Here is an 18,940-nt window from a genome sequence, read left to right as displayed (position 1 = left end):
CAGATATAAACCCTTTGACAGACATATTTTGCAAATATTTTCTCCCAATCAGTGGCCTGTCTTTTGGTTTTGTTTTCCTACGTTATGTCTTTGGGGAAGTAAATGTTTTTTATTTTAATGAAGTGCATTCTAATATGTCTTTCCTTTGTGCTTTTCATCTTCTGTTTAACAAATCTTTTCCTCACCCAGTGTCACAAATTTTTTTTCCTGTTTTCTGATAGAAGTTTTATAGTTTGAGGTTTTACAGTTCGGTTTATGACCCATTAGAAGTTAATTACTGTGTGTGATATAAGATAAGAGTCAATGCATTTTTTCCCCATATTGAAAGACTATGTTTTTATTGGCATGTAACAGTATATTAGTTTCAGGTATATAACACAACAATTCATTATTTGTATGTATTGTGAAATGATCTCCACAATTCTATTAACATCCATCACCATAGTCACAAAATTTTTTTGTTATGAGAAATTTGAAGATCTATACTCCTATCAACTTTCAAATAAAGACTTTCCTTTTCCCATTGAATTGCCTTCTGCCTTTATTTAAAAATCAATTGATTAGAGGTGCTGGGCAGCTCAGTCGGTTAAGCGGCTGCCTTTGGCTCAGGTCATGATCTCAGAGTCCCGGGATCAAGTCCCGCATCATCGAGCTCCTTGCTCAGCAGGGAGCCTGCTTCTCCCTCTGCCTGCCGCTCCCCCTGCTTGTGCTCTCTCTCTCTCTCCCTCCCTCCCTCTCTGACAAATAAATAAAATCTTTAAAAATATCAATTGATTAGACATGTGTAGAGATATTTTTGGACTCTGATGTTTTGTTGATTTATCAATATACCTATCCTTTTGTTTATAGTACAGTCTTGAATACTGGAACTTTATAGTAAGTCCTGCAACTTTGTGCTTCTTTTTAAAAATTATTTGGGCAATTCAAAGTCCTTTGCATCCATATAAATTTTAAAATCAGTTTGTAAACTTCTAGGGATTTTTATTGGGATTAAATTAAATATATAGATCAATTTAGGAAAAATTTACATCTTAAAATTGAGTCTTCCAATCCATGAAGATAATATATCTTTCCACTCATTTAAGTCTTAAAATTTCTCTCAGCCATGCCCTGTGGTTTTCGGTGTATATCTGTTTACATTTATTTCTAAATAATCTGATTTGGGGACCTATTATAAACAGAACTGTTTTTCCATTACATTTCACAATTTTTTTTCCTGTTAGAAGATAATAATAGAATTGAGTTTATAAATTTTAGCTTTATACACTATGGCTTTGCATATTCACTTATTACTTCTAGTTGTTTTGTAGATCTTCAGGGTTTTCTACATAAACAATCATGTTAGTTGCTATTTAAGAAAAACCCAGTTCTCCTCCTGTGTGTCTCCTTTACACCACTACCACCCTCACAACACTTCCCACACCAGATGAGGGTTTTCCCCCCAAACAAGCAATTCTCTGTGATAGCAGTGGGGTTTCCAAAATTTTAGCTCAATTCTGACACTGTCTACCTGGAGATAGCATCAGATCCTGCAGGTTAAGGGCTCAGTCCCACAAAACTGCCCCCTACTTCAAGATACCAACTGCAAATACTAGTATGTCCCCAGATTGCCCACAGTTCTGCCTGACTTAGTTACAAATCATGGTTTCCATGACCTCTTCCCCCTTTGGATTCTACTGATTTGCTGGAGTGTCTCACAGAACTCAGGAAAACACTTCCTTATGTTAACAGGTTTACTGAAGGATATGATAAGGGATACAGATGAACAGAAAGATGAAGAGGCACATAAGGTGAGGTCGGGAGGATGCCAAGTACACAAACTGTTGGGCTGGGTTACCATCCCCATATGTAGATGTGTTCACCAACCTGGAAGCTCTCTGAATCCCATACTTTGGGAATTTTTATGGAGGTTTCCTCACATAGGTTTGATCAATCATTAACTCTATTTCTAGTCTTCCTCCCTTCACAAGAGAATGGGGATGGGGTTGGGTATGGCGGAAAATTTCAAGCTTCTAATCATAGCTTGGTCTTTCCTGTGATCAGTCCTTATCAAGGAGCCCAGCCAGAGTCAACTCATTAGAACAAAAAATATTCCTATCACTCAGGAAATTACAAGGGTTTCAAGAGCCCTGTGTCAGGAACCAGGTTCAAAGACCAAATATTAAAACAAAAGATGTTCCTAGTTCTAATACTACTTAGGAAATGGCACGGATTTTAGAAGTTTTGTGCCAAAAACTGGGAACAGAGACCAATATATATTTTTTCCTATTATTTCACACTGAAAATGAGTACAATTTTGCTTCCTCCTTTCCAATCTTTATCATTTTATTTCTTTTTCTTTCTCTATTGCAATGGCTAGGACCTCCAATTCAATGTTGCGTAAAAGTGCCAAAATTGAGCACATTGCCTTGTTCTTGATTCCAGTAGAAAATAATTTAATATTTCAACATGAACATACGATGTTAGCTGGAGGTTTTTCATAGATGCTCTTTAGAAGTTGAATAAGTACCTTACATTCTTTGTTTGGTGAGAACTGTTCATGTGAATGGATGTTGAATTTTGTCATATTTTTTCCTCTATGTATTAAAATGATCATATGGTTTTCTCCTTCATTCTATTAATATGGCAAAACATTGATTTTCTAAGGTTAAGACAACTTTGAGAGAGGAGTGACATCAGCAAGATGGTGGAATAGGAGTTTTCAGCACCCATACCCTCACAGAAATACTACTTAGAAAAACACTCCATGCACAAAAATACCTTTACAAAGGCTAAGGACTCCAGGTAAGGGATTACAGCACCTGGATGGAGCACAGGAATAAGAAAAGATACACGGAAGTAGGTATGAAAGACAGCTTCATATTACTCCTATCACCATTCCCCCAAGACCCAGCAGCCCACCTTGGAGAAAAACAAAAGAGAGTTGCAAAGTGTTCACTTGTCTTCTCTCTTCTTCTTCTTTTTTTTTTTTTAAAGATTTTATTTATTTATTCATGAGAGACAGAGGAGGAGAGAGAGAGAGGGAGAGAGAGAGAGAAGCAGAGGGAGAAGCAGGCTCCCAAGGAGCAGGGAGCCCGATGCGGGACTCGATCCCAGGACCCTGGGATCATGACCTGAGCCGAAGGCAGACGCTTAACCATCTGAGCTACCCAGGCGCCCTGTCTTCTCTCTTCTTAAAAAAAAAAAAAAAAAAAAAAAAAGTGACATCATCAGGACTGAAGTTTTCTTTATAGGAAGGTTTTTGATAGTTACAGAGTTACTATGGTTTACTGGCTATAGAGCTATTCAAATGTTCTGTTCCATCTTGGGTCAATTTGGTAAGTTGTATTTTTCAAAATATTCAATTCATCAAAATTATTGTTTGTTGGAATCAAGTTGCTCATAATCAATTGTTCTTATTATCCTTTTAGTATATGTAGGATTTGTAGTGATAACACTTCTTTCAATCATGATATTGGTAACTTGTGTTCTCTCTCTCTCCCTTTTTTCATCAATCTAACTCAGGGTTTATCAGTTAGGCTGAACTTCTCAACAAACAAGCTTCCAGTTCTGTTCATTTCCTCTACCAGTTAATCTGTTCCATTTAATTTATTTCTTCTCTGATCTTCTTTTTTTCCTTCTAATTTGTTTGATTTGCTTTGCTCTTCTTTCCTGGGTCTCTTTTTTTTTTTTTTTCAAGATTTCAAAATAATCCCTTATTTTGGGGGGGAGGGGCAGAGGGAGAGAATCTTGAAGCTAAAACTTGGAAATACCAAGATGCCCTTGAGTGAATAAATAAACTGTGGAATATTATTAGGACTAAAAAAAAATGAACTATGAAAAACTGAAATGGCATGGAGGAACTTTACACGTATATTGCTAAGTGAAAGAAGCCAATCTGAAAAGACTACATACTGTATGACTCCAACTATATGACCTTCTGGAAAACATAAAACTGTGGAGAGAGTGAAAGGATCAGTGATTGCCAGGGTTGGGGGTTGGAACTGAGGGAGAATGAATACACAAAGCACAGAGAATTTCTAGGGCAGTGAAAATACTCTGTTTGATACTTAATGATGGATACATGTCATTATACATTTGTCCAAATTCATAGAACGTACAACAGCAAGAGTGAACCATAATGTAAACTATAGACTTTGGGTGATGTGTCAATGTAGGTTGATCAATTGTAACAAATGTACCATTCTGATTGGGGATACTGATATGGGGAGGCTGTGTGTTGGGGGGCAGAGGATATGTGGAAATCTCTGGCCCCCTCTATTTTGCTGTGAACCTTTAACTGCTCTAAAAAATAATATCTAGGGGCACCTGGGTGGCTCAGTTGTTAAGCGTCTGCCTTCGGCTCAGGTCACGATCCCGGGGTCCTGGGATCGTGCCCCACATTGGGCTCCCTGCTTGGCAGGAAGACAGCTTCTCCCTCTCCCACTCCCCCTGCTTGTGTTCCCTCTCTTGCTGTGTCTCTCTCTGTCAAATAAAATAAAATCTTTAAAAAAAAATAATGTCTAAATAAAAATAATTAATTTTAAAAATCAGTTAGGTCAAGATAATTGACCTACAGATCACCTATGTCTTTATTGACATTTTGTCTAGCTATTATATCAATTGCTCTTTAAGAGATGTTTAAGTTTCCCACTATGATCATACCATTTCATCAATTTTTGTTTCTTTTATATAGAGTCTGTTTTAGATGCATACACATTTATGATTGTTATACCATCCTAATAGGGGTTTTCTTTCATTATGTAATGTTTCTATTTGTTTCTGGTAATACTGTTTGGAAGTCTATTTTATCTGATATTAATATAGCCACTTCAATCTTCTTAATTTTTTTTGCATATGTCTTTTTCCATCCATTTTATTTTCAACCTTTTTGTGTCTTTATGTGTGTTTTTTGTTTGTTTGTTTTTCAAGCCCCAATGCAGGACTTGAACTCATGACCCTGAGATTAAGACCTGAGCTGAGATCAAGAGTTCGATGCTTAACCGACTGAGCCACCCAGGAGCCCCCGTCTTTACATGTTTTTTTATTTAATATGTTATATTTTTCAGTTCTAAAATGTTTAGTTTATACATTTTCAATTTCTCTTATGAGATTTCCTGTCTTCTCATTTATTAGAAGCATTCTTTTTTACCCCACTGAACATAATTATAATAGCTGCTTTACACTTTCTTGATTGTCTTCTCTCTTGAAAATAGGTCTCATTTTCCTGCTTCTTCAGATTTTGGGATTGTTTGGGATTGTATCCTGGACATTGTGAATGTTATATCATCAAAACTGACTTCTGTGGTCTTGATGGATTGATCCCATCGTTGAAATTTCTTTTTAACAGGCAATTGACTTGGTTAGACTCAAACGGCAAAGTTTGTCTCACCTGTGGTGGGTAGCAATTAAATCTCAGTTCACTACTCTAAACCTTAGCTGCAAGGAGCTTTGAGTCTGCCTTGTGCATGTGTAGTGTGTGGGTCAGCTAGTGTCTTGGACAGACTTCAAATACAGATTCTAGGTCACTCTTTCTCTGGGTGATCCCTCACTCTCTCCTGTTTGTGCTCCAACCTCTGATTTGTCAGGCCAGAAATATGACAAGCTTTCTATTGGAATTTTAGCCACCCACACAATCTTTGCAACCATGACCTGTTCTCTGGCCAAAGCTGAATACCAGGAAACTCTCCTCCCCCAAGTTTCAACTCCCTCATCTGCTTTTGTTCACTCTCCAGAGCCCTTGGGTAGTTGTTGTTTGTAGTTTGCCTAGAGTTTATAGTTGCAGTTTCTGAAACAGTCAGTCTGTTAGGAGCCTGCTCCCCTGTGACACTGGGTACATTTCTTCCTCAACACTGAATGTGCATTACCCAGTGAAAAGCTCTCAACATAACATGGACTGGTGTCCCTGGTCCCCACTAGACTTATTAAAAGGATAAAATGTGATCAGAACTTGGAGAATTCTTTTGGTACGTTAAATGTACCGTCAAGTAAAAAGAGGCATTTAGACATATGTAGAAATTGACCAGTTTCCAAAGATGTAAATATGGCTCAAACAAATGTTAAGAAAAATATATTGAAGTTTTAAGAAACCAGAAACATGGGTGTGGGGAGATGCTCACTTTAGGGTGATGGGGAGGCCATCTGGTCATTTCATTCACGACCTTAATTATTTTTTATCCATGAATCTGTAGCAAAAAGTGGTAAGGTTTTCGCTGTAGTTGGAAATGAGTAAAAGTGTGGCTTGGTTTCTGGCAAATTTGTAGGTGGTATGACACTTGAGTTGTATATACTTAGTTCCTAAGAAAAATTGTATATGGCAAGACTTAGATGTCTAAATCTAAAGCTTGAAAAGACGACAAACATCCACAGGCCTCAGAGTACACTGAAATGCATGCTATTTAAATTCATTCCTTTCAGGATATTTAATTTATAAAGAAAGTTCAATAACTCCTTTAAAGACAGGAATTGTCTATCCAACAAACATTATGGCAGATCCAAGCAGCAAAACAATCTGTAAAATTCATCCCTTCTCAAATTGCTAAACTGGAGTTGCTAAATCTAGCACTTCTTGCCTAAGAATTTTCACAGGTGTTGATTTGCATGTGTAAGATTCCTCTTGCTACATAAGCTTTTAAACAAGTCGAGTGGGATTTCAAGTCTAATTTGTGAACACTGGTGTCTGACTATTCATTCCAATAGCAGAGATAGTAATTGTTCTACATTTCCAGCCATTGCCAGGGATTAAAGAGAAAATTGAAAGGCAAAATTTAAACTCCAATCTACTGGCCCCAGCTCGTATCAAATTCCTAGGCTTAAAAAATGTCTTCTTCCTTAATATCCTTGCCTCAACTGTCTTCCCCATCCAATTTATACAGCATGCGATGATTGGAAGCCTCATCTTCCAAATCCCACCTCACTGTGTTTACCAAAACCTTCAAATCCCACCCTCTTGCCTGACTCGCTAGAGGATGTCTATTTGCTCATGGAATCCCTTCCATAGTCACTGTCATGACTCCTGGATGGGGCCCCTCAGAGCCTTGCCACAGAAGCATGGCAGGCTAGGCTCTCCATCACCTGACTCTGCCTATTTCCCCAGCCCACTGCTCCGGGTGCCCCTGCACCACCTGCCCTGGCCCTGCGTGCAGCTCCCACCTACATGCAAAGCATGCAAAGCCACACCTGTGCCTTTGTTCATTCCAATTCCTCTACCTGGATTCTCCGCACAGTCCACGCTCCCCTGCCTACCCTGCCGTGCAGACACCTTATCTCTTCCACCAAGCCCTTCACGGAGCCCACCTCCTCTCCAATGTAAAACTGACCCTTCCTCTTCTCTACCCCACATTTTAATGTCCTTATTTTTTCATGGCTCTCTCTCCCCTAGTAGAGTATAACTTGTTTGAGGGCAAACACGGATCACATTTCTCTTTGTATTCCCCAGTCCTAAAAATCATCCTCACATATGCTAAATGTTTGTTACATGTTACATGCTGTTACCAATGTTAAATGTAGTTCATGAAAGAACAGATACATCAACATGTACTCTTTAATTCAACCAGGAAAAGAGGACAGTGGTTCCCTACACATAATTCACCTGCTTACATCTCAGCTTTACACAAAACTTCCTCTGAAGTAGAATTTCCCCAAACTACAACCACTCATCTTTCTGCCACTTCCTTCGATATTCATCAACTTCAAAGGCTCTGTGACTCAACCCTTTCGCTTTGATCCTTCTTTCCTACTATATTCTAGATTCCCAAACCCCTTGGGCGGGGGGGACATTGAAGGCATTATCCTTCTTTTACTTCAAACATTTACTGCGCTCCTTCTTTGTACCAGGCGCTATAACTAAATGGGGATGGGGGGGTATCTCATTTAATTCTCACAACAACCTCGTGAGGTGAATACTAATATTCATGTTTTTACAGACGAGAAAATGAAGTAACTTTCCCAAGGCCACATCAGTAATGAGAGAAAAAGGCAGCACTTGAACATGGATCGACCATTTTCTGAAGACACATTCCTTTTCTCCATCCCAGCATGGGACCTGAGGGACAAATATTCTAGGCTGGATACTGGCTTTCCATCCTTCCGTCCTTATGTTTCACAGACTTGAAATATTTTTAAAGCCACAGAGTAGTTCCCATCAAAATGGGTAACGCTTATCTTTGACAAGAGATAAAAGCAAAGAAGCTCCTGGCTTTGAGTTAAAACCACATGTATGCAAAGGTAATTGTATTACTCAAGACCAGTTTTCCTTGGTCTTTAGCACAGTGGGTGCAGAAGGAGGGCAATGGAGGGGCTTCCCCAAGGAAGGACCAGAGACTCATGGGCCTTTTCACAATCTGCCAAAGGCCCTTCAAAAAGTATCATTCAGGTTTCAGACCCTTTGACAAAAACAACTCTTATTTTTACGAATAGGAAGAGTTGGGGTTTTTTTATACCCTCTTACAAGAAATTTCCATCCATTGGCTTTTAATTTTACTTTTCATTCAAAAGCACAGCATGTTTTTATATCGAAAACTTCCTAGGAAGCAGAGGGCCATTTCTCACACTCTGAGTCACCGTTTTGCTCTGATGAGGTAAACAGCATGCATCCTGAAACCCTTACTAGAGAGAGCCACTGAAACCTTTTAGATGAAAAGGAAATGATTGTTAAACGTTTCAATTCTGAGTACTTCTGTGGCAAATGGAAAAACGGAGAAGGGGCAATCCTAAATGTTAGCATCAGGTTCAAGGAACAACTCTGCAGAGGAGCAAGAACTGATTTGGAAACAGGGTCTTTCGAGTCAGACCCGGGTTTTGAGGGGGCCTGCCACTCATACAATTTTGGAGACCCCCTGTAAGAAAAAGAATGCAAACTCACAAATACAAATTTAAGAATGAACACAAATATTTACATAGAATGAGGAAAAAAATCATAAATCATAAATTTAATGGAAGTGACATTAGATAAATTATAAATTTAATGAAGCTGTGATTTATCTAACAAGCAAAATCCACCCCCTCAAAATTATGTAATATTTTTATTAACAACCTCCTGACACATTTCAGTAATGCTTCTTTTTCTACAATTTTTGGCTATGTACCCTCTTTAATCACTTCTTCCTGTAAATATTTTGTATGATTTTCTGTAGAGAGAAAATAGGTAATCCTGGAGAGTTGTTGTTTTTTTTTTTTTTTAGCTTGATTAAAACTTGGGATTCTCTTCAACATTAATAGCTTAAAATAAATTTTAGCTTCTCAACTCATTATTAATATAAATTTTTAAGATTGTCAATTTGGAGAAATCTCTATCAAGTTTCTTTTTTTTTTGAGATTTTATTTATTTATTTGACAGAGAGACAGTGAGGGAGGGAACACAAGCAGGGGGAGTGGGGAGATGCAGGCTTCCTGCTGAGCAGAGAGCCTGAAGTGGGGCTCGATCCCAGGACCCCGGGATCACGACCCCAGCCTAAGGCAGATGCCTAATGACTGAGCCACCCAGGCGCCCCTCAAGTTTCATACAGAAGCTCTAAAGTCTGGGAAATTTTCCCACAGACTACCTACTGGCTCTATATATTTCAAATCTTGTTTCTCCTCCACTACCCACATACTTTCTGTACGAGGCTCTGTAAAAAGCATTCGTGTATGTGTTCTTGTACAGAAAGCTGAGTGAGTAGGCACTGTAGCCAGTGGGAGTATCTCTGGAAGCCCTTCCTACCCCAGGACAGTTATCAATAGCTTACCTATTCAGGGAACTGATTGCCAACCACATAAATAAATCTCATAGAACCCAAATTAAAAGTATCCATAAGTCAACTGTCCCTGAGCCCAATCCCAAAATCCCCATGGCCACTCCAAAGGGGGTGGGTGAGGGGGACACAGGGGTCCGAGTGGAAAGAGACAGGAGTCGTAACTGATTATAGTGAAGACACATTTTCTGTACAGCCAGGAGGGAGACACCTGCCTCCCAGGAAAGAGAATGGTCCCCGCATTCAAGATGTCTCCCTTTTGGCAGGCAGGGGACTCACCTACCAGTGTCTCCATCTCCTGGATTTTCACAGAATCTCAGGGCTGAGAGAATCCATTCATTCAATACAAGAACATGTATGAAAACTGGCTTCTGCTTCCTGCTGAGGGAATTTGGGTCACGAGAATTTATTTTCCGGTAAAATCTCACAGATAACTAAAATGGCTTGTGATTCATTAATGCATATGTAGAAAAAAACATTTAGTAACGGTTCTAGTCATGATTCTTTTGTTAAAAGCAATTACCATATTTGTTTGGATTGAGAAGAAGTTAAATATATGTATCATATCTAGCAAGTGTACCTCATAATACTGGTGTGTATGTTCCTGAGGAGTTTTGTAAAAACAGGTTCTTATATTAACATATATTTCAGAGCACATTTCCTTTTAGAAGAATTACATTGTGGGGGTGCCTGGGTGGCTCAGATGGTTAAGCGTCTGCCTTCGGCTCAGGTCATGATCCCAGGGTCCTGGGATCGAGCCCCACATCGGGCTCCTGGCTCAGCAGGGAGTCTGCTTCTCCCTCTCCCCCTGCTCATGCTCTCTCTCTCTCTATCTCTCTCAAATGAATAAATAAAATCTTTTTTAAAAAAAAAGAATTACATTGTGAAATTCTGTAAGTGAAGATTTCTTTTGAAAAATTATAACTGTCTGGGACACCTGGGTAGCTCAGTCGGTTAAGCATCTGCCTTCGGCTCAGGTCATGATCCCGGGGTCCTGGGATCGAGCCCCGCATCGGGCTCCCTGCTCCGCGGGGAGCCTGCTTCTCCCTCTCCCTCTCCCACTCCCCCTGCTTGTGTTCCCTCTCTCACTATGCCTCTGTCAAATAAATAAATAAAATCTTTAAAAAAAAATATGTAACTGTTGGGGTGCCTGGGTGGCTCAGTCGTTAAGCGTCTGCCTTTGGCTCAGATCATGGTCCCAGGGTCCTGGGATCGAGCCCCGCATCAGGCTCCTTGCTCTGTGGGAAGCCTGCTTCCCCCTCTCTCACTCCCCCTTCTTGTGTTCCCTCTCTCGCTGTGTCTCTCTCTGTCAAATAAATAAATAAAATCCTTAAATATATATATATATGTCTTTTTATTTTAGGTAAGTTTTCATTTTTTTAATCTTTCATTTCTTTAAATTAGGTGGATCTAACCCTTTATAATGTCAATTTATTGAAAAAAGATAATGATGTAATAGAGTCTAATTTTAAAAAATTAAAGACATGCAGACCCTAGGATATTAGACTGTTTCAGAACACTTGGGTTTTAGTTTTTTTAAATCTGAAGGTTAGTATTAAATGACACTGGCTTTCATAAATTTGAAAATCATATTCTCTTCACCAAAATCAAGGTAATTCTATGGTATCTACTTCTCCAGCTCTGCCTTCTTCTCAACCCATAGGATGTTGTCATGTGCATATCCTACAACCTTAATAGTATCAAAATGTTCCCTATCAGGTAGAGGAAGCAAGTTGGAGCCAAAGAGAAGAAAGACACTGGATGGAAGCAAAAGAGGGGTGTACACATTCAAAGCCCCCCCACCCGCACTGCTCCCACCCCCAGAGCCACCATTCCGGAAGTCACATGAACTACCCTTATAAACTTCAAAACACTCCCTTCTTGGCAGGCAAGTCCCAACTGGGTTTCTACAATCTGCAACCGAACCTTCACTAACACAACCACTTTAGGTAACAACTATTTTGCTATAAAGTTGGGCGTAAACAATTTTTATAATTTTTAATCTTATATTTACACAGCTCTCCACAACTGTCTAAACACTGCTACACACATTCTCTTTGGATACGTAAAAATCACTGGGTGAGACAGTAAAGCAGCGTCGACCCTAGAGATAGCATTATTTAAAAATAACAACCAAAAAAAGTCTTTATCAGTAAGACAAATAATCATTTACATTTTGCCCAAGGTGACACAGCTAGCAGGTGGAAAACTGGAATTGAGCTGGAGTCTTCTTGGGGGGGAGGGGTGTAGACACCCGGGTGTCTACACCCCACCCCACCCCCACCGCCGATGTGCTCATTACTAGCCTGCTGCTCAGTGCATCGCTCCACACCTAAGCACGTGTGTCAAATATGCTACAGAGACTGGCTCTAGAAAGGAAACCATCCCACAATGTCAAGATCTACTTTCTACTTCATCTATTTCGTAAATGTGATTTTGTCAAACAGCATCTCCATAACGCCAGGTCTACTTGTATGGCTACGATTTTACTTACTAAAAGCTAATAAAGAATTAGTGACACCTTGTGGCAAAAACGTATGGATTCGTGTGCTACCACCCATGCTCACTTGACAGACTTGTCCAAAGGCCTTATTAAGTAGTTTAGACAACAGCAAAAATTCTGAAAGAATTTTTCAGAATTTTATTATACATTTAGATTATTCAGAAAGAATAATCTAAGTGTATAGGTTCTCCTCATAACTAGATCTCCCTCCAATTCGCTCAACTTGGGCTTCAGTCCCCACGTCCCAAAACTACTGTTACTGTCAAGTTCCAGACGCCATCCATGTGGGCAGACCCAGTGATTACTTCTCGGTTCTATCTTACATAAGCCCTCGTACTATTTGACCAGGTTGAGCCCACTGCTCTTGAAAGCCTGGGTTTCAGCAGTGCTATGATGTTTCCCTCCTACCTCTAAAGCCGTTCAAGACTTCCCGGTGCTCATGAGTACCAAACTTAGATCCCTGGCCCCAACCTTTCCACTGAACTCCAGACTCACATCTCCAACCTACCAATTTGACACATCCATTTGATGTTCGGTAGCCTCCCAAATTTAACATGCCCCAACGGGACTTTCGATTTCCTGCTTCTTCCACCCCATCAACTACATCTCAGTAAATGACATGATTATCATGTTTATTTTACTCAAGCCAAAAAATTAGAGGTCATCTTTTCTTCCTCTATTACTCCCCCTCCATCTAATCAATCAGTAAGTTACCTGGACTCATTCTCCAAATGTCCCCAGGCGCCCCTTCTGTCCATTTTCCCTATGATCCCCTAATGCAAGCCACATCTTAGCTTTAGCACCTTCCCGACTAGCTTTACTCTTCACCTTTTACAATCCATTCTTCACATGGCAATCGGTGATCTTTTTAATAGAACTTGGAATGTATCATCATCCCACCTTAAAACCTTTGATGGCTCCCCATAATCCAATCCTCCCCATTCTACAAGGCCCTACCTGACTGGACTCCTAGCTACCTCTAAAAACTCCCTTCCAGCCTCTCTTCCCCTTGCTCTCCGTGTCCTAGACACACTGGCCTTCCTTCTCTTACTTAAGCATGACAACTTTGCTCCTGCCTTGGGACAGTGCACCAGCTACTCCCATCTGCCTGCACTGCTCTCCCCTGCAACTCCCCATAGTCGGCTCCTTCCCGTGGCAGACAGGTCTCATGTTAAAAAGTACCTTCTCAGCCTTTTGCTGCAGTCAATCTAAAGCAGCCCCTAAGACACTCCCTATCCTAATACACTGTTGTGTTTTCATGACAGCTTTTATCATTCCATGGAATCATTTTCTTTCTTTTTCAATTCATTTGCCTCTTATCTGTCTCCCTTCACTAGAACGAAAGCCCCCTCTATTCCCAGTTCTTACTAAAGTGCCTGGAGCAAGGAAGGTGCTTGATGTTTGTTGAATAAGAAGGGCCGTGTAAAGTTCTCTCTTACTTTCTCTTACTTATGCTTAGAAATATTTCAGGGGCATCTGGGGTGCCTGGGTGGCTCAGTCAGTAAGCGTCTGCCTTTGGCTCAGGTCATGATCCCGGGGTCCCGGGATCAAACCCCGCATCGGGCTCCCTGCTCCGCGGGGAGTCTGCTTCTCCCTCTCCCTCTGTCTGCTACTCCCCCTGCTTGTACTTGCTCTCTGCCTCTCTCTCTCTCTCTCTCTCTCTCTCTGTGTGTGTCTAATAAATAAATAAAATCTTTAAAAAATTTTTTTAAAAATTAAAAAGAAATATTTCAGGGGCATCTGGATGGCTCAGTCAGAAGACCGTGCCTCTTGATCTCAGGGTTGTGAGTTCGAGCCCCACATTGGGTTTAGAGATTACCTAAAAAATAATAAAACCTTAAAAAAAAAGAAATATTTCAGAAACTCATTTTCAGCCATTCACTCATTTTCATACTCTAAAAGGAAAAGAAGCTCCCTTCTTTTCTTGGATAAACCTGTGCTATTCATTCAATCATTCATTCATTCATTCATTCATTCAATAAACTATTAGAGCCAGACACTAAGCCATGAGGTAAGGCCAATTCCTATGCTCAAGAAACTCGTGGCCTAGTTGTGGAGGCAAACATGTTAGCCAACTTATTATAAATGCCACGTGGCAAATAAAAGATGGAAATATGATCAAGGATTGTGTGAGCCTCAGTTAAAGTTCTCAGAAATGTGTCCCTGGAGAAAACAACAGGAGCTGTGGCTTAAAGGACGAGCAGAAAATCGGCCAGAAGGGAGGAAGGGATGGGTGCCTGGGTGGCGCAGTCTGTTAAAGTGCCTGGCTCTTGTTTTTGGCTCAGGTCGTGATCTCAAGGTCATGGGATCGAGCTCCGCATCAGGCTCCATGCTCAGCGTAGAGTCTGCTTTAGGTTCTCTCTCCCTTTGCCACTCCCCCCAGTTCTCCTATGCTCACTCTCCCTCTCTCCCAATCTAAAATAAATAAATAAATAAATCTTTTAAAAAAATAAAAAGAAGGGGTAAAGGGAAAGCATTAATCATAGAGGCAGAAAATACAACAGTCTGCACAGTGGGACTACTGTGCAGGTTCAGCTACGCTGGGGGAAAAAAGTACAAGGAGAAACTGGCAAGATCAGAGACTGAAAAAATAGGCCACACCAGGTAGTGAAGAGCTTACAGCACATGTAAGGAACTCGGATTCACATGGACACAGAGGTTACAGAAATGTTTGAGGGGGCACCGAGCATGATCAGAGTAGCATTTCAGTTAGACCATTCTGCGGTTGCACAGAAGAGCCAACTCGGGCTGTCTGGATCGGGTCAAAAGCTGATAAGAATAGTAGGCAGGGATGCAAAGAAGAGGTCTCAGAATCAAGAAATATTTAGGAGGTAAAATGGGCAGGACTTGGTGATTATTGGGGATATGGAGAATGAGAGAAAAAGAGGGAGAAAAAGAGAAGCGTAGCAAGAGAGGTTTAGGGATGGGAAGTTAATTAGCATAAGCCGATACTTGAGTGCATAGGTTCTGGACTCAGGCAGATAAGGGTTTATATCTGTTTTGTCACTTACTTGCTGTATGACTTTGGTAAAGTGACTGGAACTTCTTTAAGCTTCTGTTGCCTTTATAAGCAGAAATGATCTAAGAACCTACCTCACAGGGTCATTGTAAGAACTACGTGAAATCATGTGTGTAAAGTGCTTAGGACAGTGCCTGCCGTATCAGAAACACCCCCGTTAATTAGTAAGGAATTTGAAAACTATTATCTACCTACCTGCATCGGCAGTCACGTCTACCTTTTGTATTACTATGGATGAACTGTACATGCTTCCAGGGAAGGCCAGCCCCTCCAATTGTTCACGAGAACCTATCCCTTCTTGCCTACATCATCCCATCAATTCTTGGCTCTCTCCCCTACAACGTCCGTTCTGCCCTCTCTACTCACTCCTAGAGCATCCCCAAGTACAGTCAACTCTCCCATTAAAAAATATAAAACTTCCGGGCGCCTGGGTGGCTCAGTCGTTAAGCGTCTGCCTTCGGCTCAGGTCATGATCCCAGGGTCCTGGGATCGAGTCCCACATCGGGCTCCCTGCTCAGCGGGAAGCCTGCTTCTCCCCCTCCCACTCCCCCTGTGTTCCTGCTCTCACTGTCTCTCTCTGTCAAATAAATAAAATCTTTTAAAAAAATAAAATAAAAAATAAAAATATATATATATATAAAACTTCCTCTTGGCTGAGCTTCCCTCTGGCTACCAGCGTGTTTGTTTCTTTTCCTTTGCAGCAAACCTCCCTCCTCCACTCTCTTCTAAATCTCTAACTGAACTTTGTCCTCCCTAACTCCACTACAGGCACGCTTGCTCCACTGCCAACCATCTCTGTGTTAGAGCCAATGTAGATCTCATTGTTCGATCCAATGTGCACAGCTTGCTTGACCCATGAATTGCATTAGCCATCCTTACTCCCTTCCCCTCAAGAAACACTTTCATCACGTGATTCCCAGTGACCAGACTTTCCGCAATTTCTTCCGTCTCTCTGGCCATTCTTTGCCAGGACCCTTTGTTGGTTATTCTTCATCTTTGCAGCCTCTAACTATGCTCAAGGGCTCATCTGTCTTCTCTCTACGCTCCTTAGCATTCTCACCAAGTCTCATGGCTTTAAATAGCATCCTTATGCCATTAACCCCAAAATCCGGACCTCTACTCTGGACCAGTCCCCTGAGGCTCCAGACTCCCATGTCAAACTGTCCACTCAACACCTCCACTTGGAAGACTAACATGCCTTTCAAGCTCAGCGTACCTAAAACTGAACTCCCTCCAAAATATGCTCCCTCCAAAACCTGCTCCTCTCCAGTGTTCCCTCTATCAGTAAGTAGGAACTCCATTCTTGGTGTAGCTTCTAGCTAGGACTGAGCAGTAGCTTGAGTCAGACAACCCTCTTACAGGAATAACTGTAAAGGCCGAAACTAAATCTAAAAACAAAAATAAAAACCACACAGACTGAAGGCACTGGAGAACCAAACCAGTGAGGACATGAGGGACTGGGGTCCCGGGGAGAAAGAAAATTCATAGGGATACAGAACTTCTCCATTGCTTTTCTCCTCGGGCATTTGCTGAGTTTCGGAGCAGGGCATTTAGGGGCAAGCAGAAGGCAGTGGTCAGAGGTGTCAGGAGTCTTTCAGATCTGGGCAAATAAAAATTATAGTTGAGAACTACAGAGAGAACTTGAAGGGACAAGACCCCAGACAAAGGGGGATCACAGAGAAATAAGCCTGACAATTTGTTTGGCTTTTATCCTTAAGGCATTTGCTGAATTCTAAGTGGCAAGGACACTAGAAATCAAGAAACCAAAACACTGCAAAGTGGCTAAAAAGGTAAGCAAACCTTTCAATAACCTCGCAGACTTGGGAATACAAAAATTGGAGCACAAGGTCCCCAGTGATGGGTACCTGTTGAACATCCCAGGCTTTCTGCTGAGACTCCTAAAGGCTTATGCCCTGAGATCAGGGCAAACCAGAAAGCAATCAGCCCTCTCAAAGCCTGAATCCTTGATTAAAGGTCATCTACTCTAATTGCCAGCCAGAATAAAATTAAATCCTTCAGAAAGAGAGAACATCAGCCAGAGCCTCTCCACAATTTTTTCTACACAATGTTTAACATCTCATCAAAAACTTTAGAGTGATCTTTAACTCCTTTTCTTCTCTAGTGTTCCATTTCTAATCCATGTGTAGCTACCTTCAAAACAGAATCAGGATCTATCTGACTCCATCTCACCCCTCCATTGCCTGGTCCCCAATCCAAAACACTTTCTCAGCCAGGCTGACTGGTTCGATTTGGTCTCTCTAGGCTTCTGCTTTGCCCCGCGTCCGTCTATTCTCAACCCAGCAACTAGAATAGGAATGCTTTTTTAAAAAATTAAATTATGTCAGGGCGGCTGGGTGGCTCATTGCGTTATGTGTCTGCCTTCGGCTCAGGTCATGATCTCAGGGTCCTGTGATGGAACCCCATGTCTTCAGGCTCCAAGCTCAGCAGGGAGTCTGCTTCTCCCTCTCCCTCTGGCCCTCCCCCCCTGCTCCTGCACGCTCTAATTTAAATAAATAAATAAACAAAGTCAAGCTCCTATTCAAAACCCACTGGGGTTTGTTTTTTTTTCTTTTTTAAAGATTTTATTTATCTATTTGAGAGAGAGAGAACGAGAGATGGAGAGCATGAGAGGGAAGAGGGTCAGAGGGAGAAGCAGACTCCCTGCTGAGCAGGGAGCCCGATGTGGGACTCGATCCCGGGACTCCAGGATCATGACCTGAGCCGAAGGCAGTCGCTTAACCAACTGAGCCACCCAGGCGCCCCACCCACCGGGGTTTTTAACCTCAAGAGTAAAAGTTTGGCTTTACACTGACTTCATTACCTGTGACTTCATTTCCTAATGTTCTCCTCTGCTCCACCCACCCTAGCCTCCTTAGTCTTACTTGAACACACCTGGTTTGTACCTGCCTGGAATGTTAGTCTCGAGTTCCACTGCTCCACCTCCTTCACATCTTTACTCAAATGTCACCTTCTCAGTGAAGCCTTTCCTGACCAATCCAAAGTCTCTAGGTCCCCCTCCCTCTCTGACACTTCCAAGCCTGCATTTTATCCTTAGCTCTTATAATTATCTAACATACATATTTTACTCAGAGTTCTCCAAGGACCTTGGGCTTTTCAGCCTTTGATCAAGCCATTCTGAATGTACATCCCCAAGACTCTCACCAGTCAAAACACTATCACCCATCAAACAGTATTAAATGTCACTTTCTCCTGACATGTTAGGATTATTTATACCATACCTACAAACTGGCTTTAGATCTTAATCTTCTAAGTGCAGGAGGAATCTAGATCTTAATATAATGGCTCATCATTTACCAGACACAGTTCTAAGTATTTTATACTTACTAACGCTTTTAACCCTCACGACACCCCCTAACAGATAAAATTCTACTATCCCCGTTTTACAGATCAAGAAAATGAAGCCCAAAAGCCTGCCAGAGGCTGTGGGCTTGGTACACTGCAGAACCTGGATTCAAATCCAGACAGTACTTAGCTGAGCTGAAGGAGTGAATGCAAGTGTAAATAACTGATCATTCGGGGATACATACAGTTCACTTACACAAACTATAATATTAACATTGCTAATACTAAAACCAAAGCATCTGCTCTTCTAAGCACAGACCCACCCCATGACGCTTCGTTCTCCAGAGTTTGGGGCCTGGGAGATTAAGATACAGGAGGCCTTATAGACTCAACAAAGCACCCACC

At 41.3% G+C, this 18,940-nt stretch overlaps 1 long non-coding RNA gene across 1 annotated transcript in view; it reads right to left on the bottom strand.

Moving 5' to 3' along the window:
* LOC112819376 (uncharacterized) overlaps positions 1-18,940 on the bottom strand; it is a 228,666-nt gene that overhangs the window by 154,661 nt on the left and 55,065 nt on the right. The window lies entirely within an intron of this gene.

The sequence above is a fragment of the Callorhinus ursinus genome, unplaced genomic scaffold (assembly GCF_003265705.2).
Source record: "Callorhinus ursinus isolate GAN/ISIS: 27379988/994484 unplaced genomic scaffold, GSC_fseal_2.0 scaffold6, whole genome shotgun sequence".
Classification (NCBI taxonomy): domain Eukaryota; kingdom Metazoa; phylum Chordata; class Mammalia; order Carnivora; family Otariidae; genus Callorhinus; species Callorhinus ursinus.
Note: the sequence above shows the minus strand (reverse complement) of the source record. Positions and strands in the feature narration are given on the sequence as shown.